Below are 19,257 nucleotides of genomic sequence, written 5' to 3'. Positions count from 1 at the left end.
CGGCTTCTGCTGTTACAAATCACAACAGAAGTGGCGTGCCCCCTACCCGGTAGTGCAGAATCACGTACTGTACTGTGTGTGTGTATATATGTGTGTGTGTGTGTGTTTATACATATATATCTACATATATAGATATATCTATATATATCTATATCTATAGAGATATATCTCTATATATATATATATATATAGAGAGATATATCTCTATATCTATATATATATATAGATATAGATATGTGTATGTGATTCTGCCCAGCGCGGCCACCCTGTAGCAGTAAATCTGCTATGGGGTGGTCAACAAGTGGTTAATATTTTTTTTTATTTTTTTTACACTCTCCTTTGTTTGCACACTTTTCTCCTTGCTAGAGGAGAAAAGTGTAATGTATCTTTTTCTCCATTCAAGAGGAGAAAAATAACAGAGGCAGGCTGAACAGTGACTGATCACTGTGATAGACAATCAGAGGCTTCTGATTTCCCAGGAGCTGATCCGCATCCTTAGTTTACACCCATGCGATCTGATTCAGCCAATTGCACTGTGTTTGCGACCTGCTTTTGGGGTGTCATGACTTAACATTAACACCTGCAGCGGTTCACATGAATGAAGTAAGGTTGTGATGTGGTGTGGGAAACACACAGGAACTGCTGTGAATCTTGCACAGCATCAGTGTGAACCAAGACTTAAAGTAAGGTTCTGCTTTAACACCTTTATGCAGTTTTGAATAGTACTGTTCTGTTTTGTTTTCTGTAACCCTAAGTTCACACTTCTGCGCGTGCCCACAGTGAAAATGCACTGCTCTGCGGAAATGCGCGGGGCTGCCTCTGAACAGCACCCCCCACGCATGTAAAATCACTGTGTGTATGCAGGAACCGTAGGGAAATCACATGGTCAAAAAGATCATGCGATTTCCCTGTGGCCGCATTTTTGAAAAGATGCATGCACCTTTATTTCGCAAAAACACAGGCACGGCAGCCCATTGAAATGAATAGGCTGCTGTGTCCACGCAAACGTGGCCCGCAAACATGCAGAGATGTGAACTTAGGGTAAGAGTTTTACCTTAATACATTCAAGAAAATCAATGTAGTGGTTTTGTGTTTTTTTTTGTTTGTTTTTTATTTGTTTATTTTTTATTTTAGCATTCTCCATAAATCCAATGACCTGCAGTCCTAGGACATAATGACATGTATGCTTACAAGATCTGAGCCAGATAAGAGGAGGGTGTTGACTGAAAAAGGAAGCAATGTCTAATTCTGAGGAACAAGGAGTCACATATTACCAGATAACAAAGGCAAAAAAAGGAACAGGCTTATATGGCCTCTCTCACATGAGCTTAGAGATGTTGCAAAAATGTGACTATAGCATTAAACTGTGTTTTTTTAATATGCATTTCCCATGCATTACATCTTATTAATAAATGCTGCCCAAATGCCACACTTTTCCTTTCACAAGTGAATGCTGTATACGCTTCGAAAATGTGTGCTAAACACATCAAAAACACCTACAGCATTTTTTACGTTTGCTGTGTGTTTTGGGAGCATTTCAATTGAATTCAAAGGAAGTAGCAGGTTTCAGAAAAGCCCAGAAAATGCAGCATGATCTAGGATTCTTGATGCAACACATCACAGCAAAGTGATGCTAACACGCAGGTGTATACTGTCCTGTCTGTGGAATGGGATGCAAGAAGACCTTGCTTCAGTTTCACTTGACAATATATTTCAGCATGGGAAAAATGACAACTAAATCTTGCTAACAATCAATATCGTGCTTTAGGTCTCATTAGAGCCATTAAAAAAGTAATACATACATTTAGAATCACAGAAATTAAATGTAATACCTGATGCAGTACTGACTGAAGACATCAGATGGAGATGTTACACTCAGTAACATACTATTCCTTTTTGTTTGTTTTGTTTTTTTTTTTACCCTAAAAAAAAAAGTCCATGGCCATAAGATATGTTGCTTTCTAGTAGGGTGCTTATTCCATCTGCACCACAGAAATGATTAACATAGCTTGACCTGTAACTGTTTACAGCAGAGGTACACTCTCTTTAGACTATGTTGTCAAAAAATTCAAACTGCACAATATAAAACTTAGTGGTAAAACCAAAAAAAAAATCATTGTAGCTGTGACAACTGAAATCTCAGCTCCTTGTGACACCTGGTCATGGGTGACTTACTAACAGAATAGAGTAGGTTTTACTTTGCATAGTACATTTTTTTACCAAGCTTAGTGAACTAGTTGAAGCTAATTAAAAATTCACTTTACAAAGTGAACACAACCTACTCTTTTAGAAAACCTGCTTTCTGGGCATTTGTCCTTGAATATAGTCAAAGTGTATATACTGTGCTACTGATATTATTGAGTGAAAAAAATCTGTGAAAGGGAAAAGCAGCGATACAATCATGTACAAAACTTGGTATATGGAAATAGTCACGCTAATAAAAAGTGCATAAACTTTAAATCAAAAAGCAAGCACACTATAATGCATTGACAGTGTATAAATCATGTAATAATAAAGAGCGACACATATGACAAAGTCTCTGTAAAGTGAAAAAAGTGAATAAAGGTGACTTGTGAAATAATGTCTCTAAAAAGATGGTATGTCAGATCCTGTGGTGATGCGGTTCTGGAGAAGGGGAAGAATTTTTGGAATTTTCAACCACCACCAAGAGAAAGTGATTAACCCCCCCCCCCCCCCCCCTTGAGGGCCAGAAGGAATAAACACTCTTACCGGAAGATGTGAACCTCCTATTATAGCGAGGTCGTGTTCGCCAGGAGATATAGCCCTCTGCAGGGTCTGAGATGGATCCTGGACCAAGATGTATGAACGAGCCCTGGGCATCCTTCTCAATCGCTGGCCACCATCTGCCCACTTTCTTCAAAATTTCAATCTCCCAAAATGAGCACGGAGCAAGTAAAGAAAATAAAAGCTCCAATAGTGCGTTTTCGTTTTTATCAAACGTCGCTCATTTATTGTAAAAAAGTTTTCCGTAGAATATACAAAAACAGCATAAAAGCACTTGCCGGCAATAAAATTACAAACGAACACCCAACAGGGGTCACGTGAGGAACAACAGGGGTCACGTGAGGCATGATGACGTCAGCGCGTATTTTCGGTATTTTTTTTTTTTTTTTTGTAAAAAAATACCACCAAAAGAGAGCTCTGTTTGTGTGAGAAAAATTATTCAAAATTAATTTGGGTACAGTGGTGCATGACTGCGCAATTGTCATTCAAATGCAACAGTGCTTAAAGCTGAAAAATGGCCTGGGCAGGAAGGGGTTGAAAGTGCCCTTGAGGTGGTTAAAATCACTGTATAGATCAAACACCAGTGTATGATAATCTCAAATTCCTTAGATTTTTGCCACATACAAGCTTTTTAAAGTGGATCACTGGTCAAAATGTAAAATCATATACTCATTTCCACATTGTATTTCAGTTATTTCTAGCCCAATCCTTTTACTCTGAACAATACTGAAGTTTGTAGACTTACTTTGTGAAGTCTCCACGCATTTACTTAATTGAATTCTGTGACACTGCAGTGTCACACATTTCACAGAGCCTGCCTTCTGAACTACAGAGGTACTGCTAGGAGGAGTTTTTAGGAGACACAGTCAATATAAGACTAGGAGTCACTGCTTGCAAGCAGCAAGGTACCATGGGATATGTAGTCCTTAGAAGCTGAAAGTACAGCAGTGAGAATCAGGGAATCCAGGAAGTTGTGGAAAGAGATGTCAGCAGACAAACAAACCCTAACATGAAAGGAGGTTTTACAAGTAAGCTTATATTATATTTTCAAACATAACCATCATTTTGTAATACTATTACAATGTTGATTTTATGAAAATAAGTGTATGTTGTAACCATAACTAATCCAGGCTGAGCAGTCAGACTTCAGTTTGCATTAGCCAGAACTCTAGTATGATACACCATATACACGATTAATGACCTAATTCATGAATAATTAGGTCTACTGGTATTATTACTGTTTTGTATCCCCCGGGAAAACAGATACTAGATGAACTAATTTTTTTGTACATTAAACAGATGTGCCAGACCTCCACCAATGCTGAGCTGCACATTTCTGGTGATGTCTGTTGGCTCCCATATTATCATGACGGATTTGGGTGAATACCCTATACTTGCCCAAAGCCTTTAGAGAGGACTCTGCAGGCCCAATTTTGCCACCAACATGTACACTTACCGTCCACTTTATTAGGTACAACTGTTCAACTGCTTGGTAACACAAATTGCTAATCAGCCAATCACTTGGCAGCAACTCAATGCATTTAGGTGAAGATGACTTGCTGAAGTTCAAACCGAGCATCAGAATGATGAACAAATGGTAATTAACCACCTCAATACAGGGCACTTACACCCCTTTCCTGCCCAGGTCAATTTTCAGCTTTCAGCGCTGTCGCTGCTTAAATGACAATTGCGCGGTCATGCTACACTGTACCCAAACAATTTTTATCATTTTGTTCCCACAAATAGAGCTTTCTTTTGGTGGTATTTTATCACCTCTTGGGTTTTTATTTTTTGGTAAACAAATAAAAAAATACCTAAAATTTTGAAAAAAAATAGTTTTTCTTTTGTTTTCGTTATAAAATTTTGTAAATAAGTACGTTTTCTCCTTAACTGATGGGCACTGATAAGGCGGCACTGACGGGCACTGATAAGGCGGTACCGATGAGGTGGCATCAATGAGGTGACACTGATGGGCACTGACGATGGGCACTGATAGGCGGAACTGATGAGTGGCACTGATATGCAGCACTGATGGGCACTCATGGGTGGCACTGGTGGGCACTGATAAGACACACTGGGCACTGAAAGACTGCACTGCAAGACTGATAAACAATCAGCACAGACCCCCACCTGTCAGGAGAGCAGCCGATCGGCTCTCCTCTACTCGCATCTGTCAGACGCGAGTGAGGAAAAGCCTATCAACGGCTCTTCCTGTTTACATCATGATCAGCCGTGATTGGACATGGCTGATCATGTGGTAAAGAGCCTCCATCAGAGGCTCTTTACTGAGATCGGTGTAGCGGTGTGTCTGACTGACACACCGCACCACCGATCACCGCGATGCGCGCCCCCAGAGGTGCACGAGAGCGGTCGTTTTGGGAGGACGTCATAGGAGCACGAGGCAGTTAAGTGGCTTTCAATGTGGCATGGTTGTTGGTAAGTATGAGTTCTGGCGTGTTCGCACAGCCCACGTGCAGAGCCCGCCAGGAAGTCGGCACTGCGCTGCGCTAACCACAGGCAGTGAGACATTTCCCGATCTCTGCAGCCATGCATCGGGACAATGTCTCACTGCCTGTGATTAGCGCAGCGCATTCCTGACTTCCTGGCGGGCTCTGCACATGGGCTGTGCGAACACGCTGCAGCTCATCCTTAGTTGTTGGTGCCAGACTGGCTGGTCTGAGTATTTCAAAAACTGCTTATCACGCACAGCCATCTCTAGGGTTTACAGAGAATGGTCTGGAAAAAAAAAAGTATCCAGTGATCCACAGTTGTGTGGACAAAAATGCCTTGTTTATGTCAGAGGAGAATGGGCAGTTCAAGGTGATAGAAATTCAACAGTAACTCAAATAACCACTTGTTTCAACCAAGGTATGTAAAATACCATCTCTGAACGCACAACACACTGCACCTTGACGCAGATGGGCTACAGCAGCAGAAGACCACGCCGGGTGGTTTTGACAGGTACTTCCTATCCCACTTCCTCCTTCTTTTGCTTGGCCGCCTAGGCGACTCCTCCTCTCCCCCTAGGTGGCCCCTCCTTCTCTTTCCAGAAGATTGCCTGGCCACTAGCAGAGTGTGGCTCGCACATATGCAGTGCGTGCCTGGTCGTAAAGCCCCAATCTGTCGCAACCGGGCGCACAGTAGTAATGCCGATCCAGCGGAGAGGAAAGTGAGAAGAGCGAGGCTTTCTGCCCAGTGAGCTGCTGTCTTCTGGGACCTGTGTGTCTCCCAAAAGACAGCGGGGTGGGGACGGAGGAGGGGCCAGACATGGCGTAGATCACTGTGGAGCCTGCAGTGATCTTTGCCCGGAAGTGGGAGAAAATACCTGGATTAGACTGGTATAAGCCCCCCCCCCCGAAAGGTGCCAAATGTGACACCAGAGGGGGGGAGGAATCCGATCAGCGGAAGTTCCATTTTTGGGTAAAACTCCGCTTTAAGAATGCTTTCTGCCTTACCAACATGTCTACTTATGTTTTTAATTCATCACGCCCCAACAGGGCAGCCAGCTTTTTTTTTTCTAAGGAAAGGTCAACGATGGCAGCCATGACAGTTTTCGTTGTACGGGAATAAAATGTAAAAAAAGAACTATAGAAGTTTATCACTAAATAGTGGTTAACATGTAAGATTTGCTGTCCAACAAATATCCTTGGAAAGATCAGTAGTCAGTTCCTGCATTTTAGACTGACTTTCTTCCAGGGGCGGCTCGGCACATTCTAGTCTATGCACATTGCTTGGCAGTGTAGAAGGGCGTAGACTGTCTGCATTCCACAAGCTGCAGAAGAGCACCAACTTGTGGAAAAGACAAGGCACTATTGTTCTGCCTGGAAGCTGTGCCATGTGGTGTTTCACTCTGCTCCCTCTTGTGGTGGAATGGTTGAAAAATGCAACCAGGCTATCCTTTTGCCAAAACAGAGAGAGCTAGGAGTACATAAAAACATTTATTTGCAGTTTTATATACAAGCAGCATTCCTTCACCTGCCACCTAAACCTGAACTCCAGGGATTATATTTTGCATCCAATTTGGCACAATGTACGTATAAAAATGTGATGCCTGATCTGCCTCTGTGGAATCTGTAAATCACTCTAGTAGCTCAAGCTACAACAGTTATGGCCACAGTCTTCCAGGGGCTGTGCTGAGAGGCTGCCCTTCTGTGCAGCAACCACAGGGGGTGTTCTACTCACTCCAATGAAAGAACAGCTACCATTTTTCCCACTGAATGTAAATTATTCTCTCATAGCTCCCAACTGTCCCTGATTTCGAGGGACTGTCCCTCTGTCCCTCTTTCCCCCTCATTTGTACCAGATTTTGGTCTGATCTACATATATAGTTGTATATAAAATGCATTTTTTATCTTTCAAAAAGTGTTTCCCAGTGCTAAACTTTTTTAAACCTTTCATCCAATTTCTAAATTGCTGCATTTGTAAATTTTAAAAGCCAATATAAAGGAATAGTAGTGGTAAAAAAAAAGTTCTTGTGGATTTAATTAAAGTGGTGTTCCACCCCCCCCCAAAAAAAAAAAAAAAACATGAATGTGCCTAAAAAAAAAACTAAAAAAAAAACATTTGGAAATTTTTTTTTGTTTTACTCACCTCTAAATGCCTGTTGCTAAGGGGTCCCTCGTAGTCTGCCTCTTTCAGTGCCTGGGCTGGTGACATCACTTCCTCTTGGCACAGGAAGGGCTCAGCTCTGCTCCCTCCCTCCCTCTTGTCAATCATCTGGGACCCATTACAGGTCCCAGATGACTGAGCGGGCAATCACGGCGGGCGGCCCCGCTCGCGCATGTGCAGTGGTTGCCCGGCTGTGAAGCCACAACCCTGCGCCCACAGTTGCAATGCCGGTACCGCCGAACGGAGGGGGAGACGAGCGGGGCTTCGTTCCCCCGCATCGCTGGACCCTGGGACAGGTAAATGTCCAATTAAAAGTCAGCAGCTGCAGTATTTGTAGCTGCTGACTTTTAATTTTTTTTTCTTTTAAATGGGAACCCCACTTTAACCTTTTTTTTCGGGTTAATTCTCCTTTTAAGGGGGTGTGGCAGGAGGCGTGTCCTATGCCTAAATACATTTGCTAGTAGGTGTCCCTCATTCCCATCTCAAAATGTTAGGAGGTGTGATTCTCTGATTGGACGAGGTGAAGAGGTAGGGCAAGGCAGTGATGTCACGATCTCTACCTCGCACAATCAAAGAACACTTTTGCATTTTTTTGAGAAAAATGATAAGGCGTTCTCTGATGGCCGCACCTAGCAAGTGACCCCCTGTGGTTCCTATGCAGAAGAGCGGCCAATTGGCATGGCATTCAGAAGACTGCAGCCATCATGGTAGTAGCTCAGGCTCCTACAGTGATTAACCACTTCGCGGCCTCATCACAGTACTTTTACTGCGAGCGGACGGCAGCTGCAGGCACCGCGACATACTGCTATGTCGCACTGCAAATGCGCATGGGTGTGCCTCGATCCCATGATCGCTGTATCCACCGATGCAGACACTATGAGCAGCCAGGGTATCATGTTATCGCTATGATTGGTCACAGTGATCACATGATTGCAATGCAAACAAAACAGGAGGTATAAGAATGTAAATGGACACACATCCGCTTACATCTGACTGCCCATAGACTAGCACCTTTCTCCCAGCATGACAGGAGTTACTTTTTTTTCCATCTAGATCAGTTTACATGTCTTCACTTCAAACACTAAATCACATTAGGGTGAATTTAAAGGCCAGCTCCACCTGAAACTGTTATTTCAGTTCTGGATGAGCAGTTTGAATAGCACATCAGCTTTGTATGTGTCATTGATTGCAATGCCAAGCTTTCCCTGAAGAGGTCACTGTCTCTGTCTCTTCATGCAAACCACAATAAAAGGCGTGAGACTGTTGCTGCAGGATTTTCCAGCCACTGCCTTACATTACATTATTAAAAACCCAGAAAGAGAGGAATATCAGCATTTGTTAGGACAACAGTAGTTGGGTGATCTGGGAATCTCCTGTTTATTTCTCCAGCAAAGACCTGGGAGGTAAGAATACAGATATTAGCAGACAGAAAATCTGACTTTTTAATTTGGACATTCGGAGCAAGCACAGACTTACTGACATTTCTCCTTTAGGGTTCATTTACATTAGCATTGCCCACTGAATATCGATCCCTGGAGGATGACTTTTCAAAGGGTGATTGTCAGGCAGCTGGGAGGCATTATGTCGCCTCCTGTCTGTTAACCCTTAGAAGGCTGCACCCACCACTGTGCAATTGTGTGCACTGCATGCAGTTGCAGGGCAGTTTCAGCGTGACTACATTAATGCTTAGCCTTAGCCTCTGCAATATCTCTAGAATACGCCCTTTTTATACAAAGACACCACCAAGCTTCTAATTCACTTCCTGGTTATCTCTCGCCTCGACTACTGCAACTCACTCCTCATTGGATTACCTGGATTTACATAGACTATCCCCCTTCAGTCCATAATGAATGCTGCTGCAAGACTCATCCACCGCCCTTCTCTGCCAATCCCTCCACTGGCTTCCACTCACCCAACGAATAAAATTCAAAGTACTAACAATAATTTACAAAGCCATCCACAACTCTGCCCCCAGCTACATCACTATCCTAGTCTAAAAAAATGCCAACCAAGCCGCTCTCTTCGGTCCTTCCAAGACCTCCTGCCAATGGTGGCTGGTGCTCAAAATTTTTTTGGGGGGGGGGACAAACAAACTGAAACATTCTGAAGAAAAACCCCATCAATTGCAGCCTCACTGTGCCCATCAAATGCAGCCTCACTGTGCCGTCTGTGCCCATCAAATGCTGCCACTGTGCCCCCCCCCCATCTGCCCGGCACTTACCCTGTCGCGGTGGGGCAACGGGTGATAAACAAGGCCATAAATTAATCCCCTATTTTGTAGACGTTATAACTTTTGCGCAAACTTATCAATATATGCTTAATGCAATATTTTTGGTAAAAAAAAAAAGTAGATTACATACCGACCTAAACTGATGAATAAATTTAGTTTTTTTACATATATATTTTTTTTATATTTATTATAGCAAAAAGTAAAAAAAAAATTGTTGACAGGGAAAAAAAAACGCAGGAGGTGATCAAATACCACCAAAAGAAAGCTCTATCTGTAGGGAAAAAAAGGACATAAATTTTGTTTGGGTACAACGTCGTGCGGCCACGCAAAAAACTACGCAGTACCGTATCGCAAATAATTGCCTGGTCATTAAGAGGGCAAATGCTTCCTGTCCTTAAGTGGTTAACCTATCCTGCTTCTAATAGACTGTTTTACTTTCTCCATCAGCTCATCTCTCACAGCTATTACCTTTTAGATCAATTGACCCTCCTTCTTAGATTGTAAGATCTAATGAGCAGGGCCCCCTGATTCCTCTTGTACCAAATTGTAATGTAACTGTAATGTCTGCCTTAATTTTGTTAAGCGCTGCGCAAACTGTTGGCGCGATATAAATCCTGTATAATAATATAAATTATACTGCCCACTCACTGAAGGCGACAGGGGGGGAAAATTCTTGCCATGCCATGAATCAATGCATCACAGCTGCAGCAGGTATCAAACCCATCTGAAAGACTTTTCAGCTTATGGGGGTGGCCGGGGAGTGATAAAACATGGCTCAACCACCTGTCTTTACCACTCCCTAACCGCATATTTAAACTCGGCCTAATGCCGCGCACACACGGTCGGACTTTTCGACCGGACGGGTCCGACAGACTTTCCAGCGTAATTTCGACGGACTTTTGACGGCTTTCCGACGGACTTTCTAACGAGCGGACTTGCCTACACACGATCACACCAAAGTCCGACGGATTCGTACATGATGACGTACACCAGACTAAAATAAGGAAGTTGATAGCCAGTAGCCAATAGCTGCCCTAGCGTTGTTTTTTGTCTGTCGGACTAGCATACAGACGAGCGGAATTCTGGGTCCGACGGAGTTACGACATAAAGATTTGAAGCAAGTTCCAAATCTAAAGTCTGTCAGATTTGCGACTGGAAATGTCCGCTGAAGGTCTGGTGAAGCCCACACACGATCGGATTGTCTGCCGGATTTGGTCCGTCGGACCAGTCCGGTGGAAAAGTCCGACCGTGTGTACGCGGCATTAGTGAATCAGTCCCATTTAGTAAACTGCAGAACTGCCTTATCTCTGAAAACACCATAAGCTGAGGTAACTATTGACACCACCCAGTGACAGGGATGAATATACAGGTTAAAGGTTACACTCATTAGCCAGATGTTGTCCCACTGAAAGATTTGTCACTAATCCAGTGCTCAGTTGAGTGAAGTTCTGCCCAGCAACAGCCGCATCCCACTGGTGAGTCTGTCTAGCAGAGAAAGTTATGTGCTGAAAGAAGAAAACAAGAGCTCACAATAAATTATCCAACACAAAGGAAAAAAACATAAAATTTTAATAAAGTAGTAATACTTGATTTGATTGTAGCCGTATTAGTGCAATTGCGACAGAGAAAATTAAGTACTGTCCAAGATACTTTTTTTATTTGCACTTACATACAATTTTTCAGGACAAGCTTTCGGGGTGTGTCCCCTTCTTCAAGGTCCAAGCAGTACTGATTCACTATTTTTTAAGCAGAATGTTAAAGAAAAAAAAAAAAAAAAAGAGAAAACCAAACACATACAAATCAATGGTATTAAAGATGGTAATAAATAAAGTAGCAACAAATTAGTAGTGGTGGGAAGATCCGCAGCTGACATCAAACGACCAGCCATAAAGGGAAGCCAGATGTAAGGTGGATCCTAATGGGGAAGGGAGATCCAGAGGCTTGCAAAAAAAAAAAAAAAAAAAAACAAAGGTGCCAAAGCGCTGGATCAGTAAAAAGTGTCAAAATTGATTGTACACAAAATATCCAAACTTAGGAAAACGTAGAGCAGCACTGAGGTAGAGGGTGGCGATCCTTAGAATAATAGCACAGACAGCAGAGAGGGATTGATGACCTGGAGGATGGTGAGCCAGGATCGCCAGATTACAACCAAACGCACCATCTGTACCAGCCTCCTAACATTCAAGACAGCATCCCATGCCAGGAAGGAAGTGGGCGGGCATACACCTTTCGGGGCTGTCTTTGAAAAAGGGGGGGATTTAATTTCTGCAGGTTCTGTCGGGTTTTTTTTCCACAGGGTTATCTGCTGTGATTGAATGCCAAAATGACACTGACCATTCATGCCTTGTCTGTGGCGGTAGAGGGCAGGCCGCCTGTGGCAGGAGAACTATATGACCCATGGTACACTGTTATAGTTACAGTATTGTAAAAGCATTGTCTCCAAAATTCCATTAGGCCTCATGAACACAAACATTTGCAGACGTAAAATATGCCTATTTTGAAATGTCCAGAGTTTTCCAGAGCCCGAGATGACACAGTTGGGGTGTACAGCTTGCAATGGAAGTGAATGGTTGTACTCCCCAATGTGAACGTCTTGCATTCTGAGACATGTGTTGTATGCACATGCACGGGTAAACTCTGATGCACAGAAGCATTGGCGTTTACACAAGTCAGGAAGGTGCAGGCATTCACCTCCTATGGCTGTACACTTCACCTACAGCACCTCAAGCATGGGAGAACGCTAATGCCGCGTACACACGATCGGAAATAACGCTAGCAAAACTCCGATGAGAGCTTTTGGTCGGAAAATGCGACCGTGTGTATACTCCATCGGACTTTTGCTGGCGGAATTCCAGCCAGCAAAAGATTGAGAGCATGTTCTCTATTTTTCGGTCGGAAAAAGTTCCTATCCAAAAGTGTGATCGTCAAAAAATCACGCATGCTCAGAATCAAGTACGAGACGGAAGCGCTCAGTCTGGTAAAACTAGCGTTCGTAATGGAGATAGCACATTCGTCACGCTGTAAATTTTTGGATCTTTTAATGCAGCGCATTCTTTTGTTCTTTATAATGCTCGAAGAATGAATTTGTTTTGCTGCTGATATTCACACAGAGTTCTGACAAATTTATTTCCTTATTTCTCGTGATCTCCTGAATAATCTTTTTTGTTTTTAAAGCCAGATCTCCATAATAATGTTTAGAATTATTTTTTATAGTCATCTTTTTTTTTTTTTTAACCACTTGCTTACTGGGCACTTAAAACGCCCTCCTGTCCAGACCAATTTTCATCTTTTAGCGCTGTCGCACTTTGAATGACAATTGCGCGGTCATACAACACTGTACTCAAATGAAATTTTTCATTTCTTTCTCCACAAATAGAGCTTTCTTTTGGTGGTATTTGATCACCTCTGCGGTTTTTATTTTTTGTTAAAAAAATTGAAAAAGACAAAGACCGAATTAAAAAAAAAAAAAATATATATATTTTTTATATTTTGTTATAAAATTTTGCAAACAGGTAATCTTTCTCCTTTATTGATGTACGCTGATGAGGCGGCACTGATGGGCACCGATAGGTGGCAGTGATGGGCACTGATGGGTGGTAGTGATGGGCACTGATGGGTGGCAATAATGGGCACAGATTGCTTACACTGATGGCAGCACTGCTAGGTGGCACTGATTGGCACCACTGGTGGGCATTGATAGGTGGCACTTGTGGGCATTGACAGGTGGCACTTGTGGGCATTCATAGGTGGCACTTGTGGGCATTCATAGGTGGCGCTGCTGGACACTGGCAAGTGGCAATGACAGATGGCACTGGCAGGCTCAGATGAGGCATATGCCTACTCCCTCTTCGGGACCGATGTCCCTTTAACATAAGCCGGTGATTGGCTTTTTTTCCACCTCATGCTGTTAACGTGAGGAGAAAAAGAAACCGATTACCGAGCTTTTGTTTACATCATGTGACAGCTGATAACATGGTAAGGGGCCGGGATCGGCCCCTTACTCGGATCTGTGATCATCCGAGTCTCCGTGACTAGGTGATCACAGCGCGCGCACCGCGTGCCCTGCAGGGTGCGCGCGGTGCGCGTGCACAGGGGAAGACGTCCCATGACGGCCTCCCGGAAATTGAGGTCCGCGCTGTGGCCGTCATTCTGCTATGGCCCGGACCTCAAGTGGTTAATTAAGATCCAAGATCTTCTATTTTTTTGATTATTTTTAAATTATTTTCTAGTGATCTCCATCATTTTTTTTGTGTGTGTCAAGTTTCCACAACAACATTATTATCTTGTATTTTTAAAGCTCAATGAGGTTGGTTGTTGTCCCTTGTTAATTTGACATTGTATTTTTGAAATGTACCTGCCTACTCACAAACTGTCCTTTTTGAAGAAAAACACAGTATTTTCATATAAAAAAAATCTCCATTTATCCTGGCTCATAACAAAATAAAGAGGAAGGCAACGCTGGAGAAACTGCTTGAATTTGCGAAGCCTTTGTACCCCAGGGCACACATCAACTCTTTGTAACTAAAACTTGGTAGCCTGAGAAGTCCATATAATAGGGAGCACAATCTGGTCCAGGACTCCCAGAGATCAGGAACAGCAGCAGATGATATATACAGTATGTCCCAAGGCTGTGGTACTACAGCAGCCTGCGTCTTCTGTCAGACCAGACTGAACCCAGGCCATCACTTTCATGTCTTTCTTACAGCTTTCCCTCCATGCTTCATTGCAGCCTTCCCTGGAGGCTGTGGCTCTGGAGGTGGACTTGTGGCAGCAGGAGGAGGAGGAGGATGGGCGAGCGCACATAAGTGCATGTTCTCACTAATTTGGCCCCTCAGCCCCTTCTGAAGGGCCTGAAACATAATATTCTCGCACATGAGGCATTGGCCCTCCTCCATTTGCTGCAATTTTGCAGCTACATAGCAGCCATAGGCCTCTTCAGCATTGGGGGGGTGTTTTCGGGCCGCATTAGCGTCCTTAATGATGCCCAGTGCTGCCTCCTCCACGTTACTCCCATTACTGGCCCTTTTTGTTGTAAGGTGGAGGGGAGGCAACTGGGATTGGGTGAGGCTACTGAGCCTGGCCACCTCCTGGCTGACACTAACCCCCGCCTCCTCCTGGCTGACACTTACCCCCGCCTCCTCCTGGCTGACACTTACCCCCGCCTCCTCTTGTCTGCCACATTCCAGAGCCTCGTCCTGGCTGAGGTCTTCCTGTGTATGAAAAAGGGACATAGTTTTAGTTTTTGGTTCATTAGTCACACACAATTTTCAGCTCATGCCTGTTGCAAATTGAATGTTAATAAATTGAAAAGACTATGATTCTGAGCCCAGCATTTTTCATTCTTGTCCCAATCATTTTTGGCCCCTACTGTCTATTGATATGTCAAACACTTTTCGTTCAATCATTCATTTGTTATCAATAATAATAATTAGTTAACAACAATAATTTTCGGACAATAAATATGTTCAAAAATACTATACCTGGCTCCAGCTGGGCTCCTCAACTTCTTCCAGGATGGAAGGCCCAGGTTGGTCCTCGGAAGCCTGAGCTGGGGTTGAGGGAAGGTTTGAGGGAAGGGTGGATGGAAGTGTAGAAAGTGATTCCCTGGCTTCAATCTGGTCTTCCAGAAACCGCATACTGTTGTAGTACCACAGACTGGGTACATACACATCCTTTGCTGCTGCTCCTGATTTCATGGAAGCCCGGTCCTTATTAAGCTCCTTCCTATACGTGCTTCTTAAGCTACCAATTTTCTTCTCCACAAACTCGATGTCTGCGTCAGGGACCTGCGTCTTCACAAATTGCAGCAGTTTCTCCAGCGATGCCTTCCAAGCTGTTTTTTTTTTTATATAAGGAGTTTTTAACCTCCCACAAATTTCTCATATCCCTGTATCTGTCTATGAACTGTTCCATGAATTCTAAGTCTTTGAATTGTTTCATATTTGTTGCAAGACAAAACATAAGACAAAAACACTAATATCAGGCTAAACTCTCCTAATCTTATCCCAATATGGGCCCCAATCTTGAATCAGTATAGGCCACTGATGTTCCAAGTTAAAATGTTACCTTCGTTCTCACGATCGGCACTTCCTCCACTCACAGATCGTACATACGGCACACACGTGTTAGCTTTATATACACTGCGCATGCGTGAAACTCCGCCCGCGTCACCTGCCCCTGACGTTCTTTCTAGAATATTTCTCGCCCCTTCTCTTCCGTCGCAGTGGGAGAGGAACATGGTGGAGACACAGCAGGTGCGTAATAGCAGTAAAGAGGAGGAAAGCCCACAGCCAGAAACGTCCCAATCCCACAGGAGATTTAAGGCCTCAAATATGGCCTTTGTAGAGATGGTGGAGATGGTGGACATCTTGAAGAGGGCCGACTATGACAGGAAGTATGGACCTTACCTAAACCCAAATGTGAGAAAGGCCAACATCATGTCTAAAGTTGTGAAGAGTCTGCACAGAAATTTTTGGGTACGACGATCCAAGGAGCAATTGAGGAAACGCTGGCCAGACCTGAAATTGAGGGAGCAGGATCAGTACAGAAGGATCAAGAAAGTGCTTCTAAAAAGTAAGTACTTGTCCTGTGTTCTGGACTCAGGAGCACTAGTGTGGGACACAAAAACAAACTTTTTAGGGTGTCCCACACAGGTACTCCAGTGGCTACTTGGGGTGTCTCCATGTGTGAAACTTGTGCAAAAAAGGTAAGTATTCCAGCTTTGGTAAGGGAAAAAATCATGTCTTCAGCTTGGAACTCTGCCAAAACAGACAATTGTACCCCACTTCCAAGCAATGTTTCATATTCCTATTTCTGGCCTCAAATATTGGTGTGCTAAGTATACCTTTTGTTTCATTCTTATAGGGGAGAAAAGACTCCCGACGTCTGAGGACACCAGGAACCCCCCACCTCCTGGAGAAGGGGAACAGAGGACACCACAACCAGAAGATGTGGAGGAAGGAGAGGTGGTTGAAATTGTCACCACAACAGGTGAGTGTTTGAGACCACAGATTCAGGTAATAGATGTATGCCTGCATATTTATAATACATGGTGTGTATTTTTTCTTTTAGGTGATGTGCATGTTGTGGAAGAACAATCTCCTCATTTCACGAGTGACAGTGCACAAAGGCTAATCCAGGACATAATGTTTTGTAGTCAGGATTTAGACATCATCTAGCAAAAAACAAATGACATAGAACAAAACCTGAAGAACATGATTGATGTACTAGGAAGATTCTAAATAACAACAAAATTACACCATTTTCTATTTTTGGGGACCATTTTTTTCTAATTTTTGACGCATTTTAAAAGCCAAATTTTGAAGATGCACACAGTGTGTCAACATGTGCTATCTGCCATCAGGGGATATCAATGTATGCGTTTTGTGGGTGCAACCCCTTCCTCGTAACTCAAGTAGGTGAGAGGAAGTGGTTGCACCCCCAAAACATGTCCATTGATCCCCCATGATGGGAGATAGCAAATGTTGACATTAGGCATGGGATCAGGAGGGAAATCCCCAGTTTGACTCCTGATTTGTGTGCATCTTCAAAATTTGGCTTTTTCAGAGGTGACATCACGCCATCTGATGAAGGCAATATCAACACATTTTTGACACTATAATGTCTGATATTGCCTTCAGTTTTTCAATGTTGAACTTTGTAAGTTCCTGAGTTGTGTATGTTATGTTTTGAAACATGCCTGTTTATGTACTAAAAAAATATTTTCAAGGTTAAAACTTTATAAAAAGAAGATTTAAAAAAAAAAGTATGTTTTACAACGCACATGTGAAGTAAAAGGTTTTATACTCAACAATGTGTGGCGTCTTCTTTCAATGCTCAATACCAGTTTTCGTATTAAGTTGGTGTTTACAGTGACAATGGGTGTATTTTAATAATGGAAAAACCACTTGGTACTACAAGTGCACTAGGTGACAGCTAAAAGAAACACAAGCAGTAAATCAAAATTAAGATTTTATCAGATAATTTTTTTTTTAAATATCGAAAATATTTACCAATTTGCTGGCATAGCAATGGCCCCCCTACCCGTAAAATAATTGACATATTTTAGACTCACTGCACCGGCGCTTTGGGGGGCAAGCCAGGACGGCCAGCTTCCAGGGCCGTCATTGTAGTTTCTGGAAGTCCGGCCTCAGGCCCAACTGAGGCAACATAATTCGGAGCATTTCTCTTTAAAAAGTTGTGAAGTATGCAGCATGCTAGAACTATATGGTTCAGCTTGTACTCCGCCATATTTATTGCCGTAATAAATAGGCGGAACCGGCCATTATCCCAAAGGCATTCTCCACGACTCTTCTGGCTCTGGCCAGACGGTAATTAAAAACCCTCCTCTCCAGGGTGAGGGTCCTCTGGGGGAATGGACTCATCAGGTGATTACCCAGACCAAATGCTTCATCAGCGATAAAAATAAATGGGAGTCCTTCCACGTTCTCTTCCGCAGGTGGCAATCCCAAGCCACCAATCTGGAGACATGTGTAGAACTCCATCTGGGCAAAGACTCTACCATCCGACATCCGACCATTCTTTCCCAAGTCCACATAGAGAAACTCGTATGTCGCTAACACCACCACCATCAACACAATACTATGAAACCCCTTATAGTTAAAATAGTATGACTCCGAGTGGGGTGGTGGGACGATGTGGACGCTTCTCATCGATTGCCCCTCCGCACTCCCAACGATGAGCAAATTGGGAAGCCACAGTCTGCCATTCCTGTGGCATTGAAGGAAACTGGGGTCAAAAAGAAAAAAAAATATTAGTACTTTGGCAAGCAGATTAGACACAAACATTCTTGGCCAACATCAGTATAACATTTATTTTAAGTAGTATTTAAAGACAAAAATATAGGTCCACTTATCAGATTCCTCACCCCCTCTGATGGCCCATTGGAAACATTTTAGGGGGGGGGGGTTTATAAATGAGTTTTGGACCCCCCAAAAAAAGCCACTGGCACTCTGCCTGAATTTAAGGACGACAATAACATTTGGACACATTTTAGGGGGTGTTTAGGGTAAAGCACTACAATGGAGCTGATAAAATACATTGTTAAGTGACTAGGCTAGGTGTATATGGGCCCAGGATAGCATGCTGGGGAGGTTAGTGAAGGCAAATATGCATGACGGACAAAAAAGGAGCATTAAAAGCTTACAGCATGCATGGGCACAAAGGGGACATTTAGAGCATATTACAATCATGGTAATTAGGGAATGATGAAAGAAATACAAAACATTAGCATACATTAAATACATAGAATGTGATGTCAAAGGAGAAAACTTACCCTAATATAGTCCTTCTGCAGGACCTGTATGATGGCAGAATAATGATCCCCAGAACCTGGGGGGAGATACCTGTAGAAAACTTGAGGTCCTGTAGACTTCTCCCCATTGCCAAGTACTGCAACATGGCGACTAGCCTCTGCTCCAGAGTGATGGCTTGCTGCATGCAGGTGTCCTGCTTCGTAATATAAGGGGACAGCAAAGCAGACAGTGAAAAAGAGGGTCCATCATCCAGAGAAAATTCCTGAAATCATCAGGGTTATTCCTCTGGATCTCACACAGCAAAGGCATATGGGAGAATTGGTCACGCTGGAGCAACCAATTCTTGGTCCATGAACTCCTCCCCACCCTGTTCATGGACTGGGCTTGGATCAAAGCAAG

At 43.3% G+C, this 19,257-nt stretch overlaps 1 protein-coding gene across 9 annotated transcripts in view; it reads left to right on the top strand.

Moving 5' to 3' along the window:
* The first annotated feature begins 8,578 nt into the window (after nucleotides 1–8,578).
* Nucleotides 8,579–19,257, top strand: part of LOC141127515 (uncharacterized) — a 132,916-nt gene continuing 122,237 nt past the window's right edge. For all 9 annotated transcript variants that reach the window (XM_073614042.1, XM_073614041.1, XM_073614040.1 and 6 more), the window contains exon 1: nucleotides 8,579–8,756. The gene's annotated coding sequence lies outside the window, so the exon portion shown is untranslated. The remainder of the gene's footprint in view (nucleotides 8,757–19,257) is intronic.

This window comes from Aquarana catesbeiana, linkage group LG02 (genome assembly GCF_042186555.1).
Source record: "Aquarana catesbeiana isolate 2022-GZ linkage group LG02, ASM4218655v1, whole genome shotgun sequence".
NCBI classification, from domain to species: Eukaryota; Metazoa; Chordata; class Amphibia; order Anura; family Ranidae; genus Aquarana; species Aquarana catesbeiana.
This window is presented reverse-complemented; position numbering and strand designations above follow the sequence as displayed.